We start from the raw sequence: 1912 nt of genomic DNA on the forward strand, positions 1-1912 counted from the left end.
ACCCCGACCGACATCTGTCTGCTCCCTGGGTCCAAGCCTTTCTCTCAAAGCAGTCAGGGTCAGGAGTTGGGAATTAAGACTCCCCACTGATCCCCCTCTCCCAGGCCCGCCTCATCCACTCCCCCCCTTGCAACATCCCTGCCGTTTCTTCATTACAGTGTCCCCTAAAAGACCCAGAACCAAAGACCCCTAAAAGTCCCCTAAAAGACCCAGTCCCTGTAAAATGTCCTGTCGTTAGAAGGGCATATTCTCTGGAAGATGGAGAACCCTTCTCAAACCCAGGGCCCTGTAGGCCCACCTTCTGCCCTGGGGCAGTGGTGCGCTGAGTGGCTGGTGCAGAGTGTTGAATTTTCAGGGATTTGGGCAGTCAGTCCCTCCCCGTTCAGGGACATCACAACAGGAGCTTGAAACAGGTCCCAGTGGGGGTACTAACACCACCCAATGGGCAACTGCTATCACCCAGGGCTTGGGGAAGGAAAGAGAACCATTGGAACAGCACCAATGCCTGGAGAGCATGTGGAGAAAGAGGTTGTCCTCCTGCCGGGGAGGTGCTGAGGGGCTGGTTGGTGGGCAACAGGGAAATCTACCAGTACTTCCTCCAACAGTTTCTCTCATCCATCCCTTGACCAGGTGTCATGTAGGGAAGGGAAGGCTGAGTGTGGGTCACTGGGGACAAGACCATCAAGCCATGAGTTCCCATCTAGTTCTGAGGAGCCCTGTTTCAGGCACTGGTCCCCAAGACACTCTGTACCTCTCCATAAAACCCACTTCTCTCTTCTGACACAGAAGAAATACAAGTAGAGGAAGGAAGGTTTTCCTAGTCTCTCCTAATACCTAGAAAGTCTTCCCAGAACCAAAAGCCTCCACATTGAGTTTGCAAGAAGAGAGGACAGGACAGGGGCATATGCAATGATTTGAAGCATAAAGTGGGGTGGTGTGGAAGAAATTTGGAATTTTTTTAGTGAATGGCTCTAGTGAACAACTCTATTATTATAGGAAAGAGAAGGCTGTGACTGGTCTATCAGTCAAGAGCACTTTTTGCCCATTATCTTCTCCCCATAAAGGACCCACTCTTCCAAGAGCCCCATGGCAACTTGGAAGAGGAAGACTGCTCAGATACCCATAATTCTCCTGGGCCCCTCTTTAATTGAGATGCACAAGGCTGAAACTCATTACGTGAATGAGAAGGAGATGGGTGTTTATGCCTATAATTAAAGGAAAATTCCGACAAACCAAGGGCAATCATAAGTCACTTATTTAGGGCAAACAATTGTTTTCCCACACCCAGCAGTTTTAATGATGGGTTATGAGGTGTCCAAAGATATTTTATGTTCACTGTGGTGGATGGGGTTTGGTAAGGACTGTGGCATGTCGATCAAGATGGCAGGCTCAGGGAGAGGAAGCCCTTCTCCACCTATGTGTCTTGCTTCTCCTTCCCCAATCATGGCAAAGCTGTTCTCACCACTGGGCCCAGAAGCCAGCCATGTGGACTTTCTCAAAGACATGGACATGCATTGAGCACTTACCCTGTGCTGAGCCCCACACCAAGAATTTTATGTGCATTATCTTATTTCATGCTTGTCTCTCCCCAGTTGGAGGATGTAATTCTGTGCAATCACTTCTGCCAGGGGTTCCTAACCAGGATTTGAGTATCTAGGGATATGCTGAAGTAGATTACAAAGAGCATTCAAGCAGAAGTCAGAACTCAGCATCAACCCTCCATTTCCATCATTAATCTGATTCTCTGACTCTTAATTTTCTCATCTGTCAAAAGAGGAGGGATTGTCCTAAATCAGAGGTCTTCTCTCAGAGGACCGAATTAAAAATTTCTGGTCTATATGATATCTAAGATCACTTCCAGATCAAATATTACATGACTGTTTGAAACCTATGGAAGGCAACATTGCATGAG

This window comes from Mirounga angustirostris, unplaced genomic scaffold (genome assembly GCF_029215605.1).
Source record: "Mirounga angustirostris isolate CCGP_5_RB_7025 unplaced genomic scaffold, mMirAng1.0.hap1 SCAF_13, whole genome shotgun sequence".
NCBI classification, from domain to species: Eukaryota; Metazoa; Chordata; class Mammalia; order Carnivora; family Phocidae; genus Mirounga; species Mirounga angustirostris.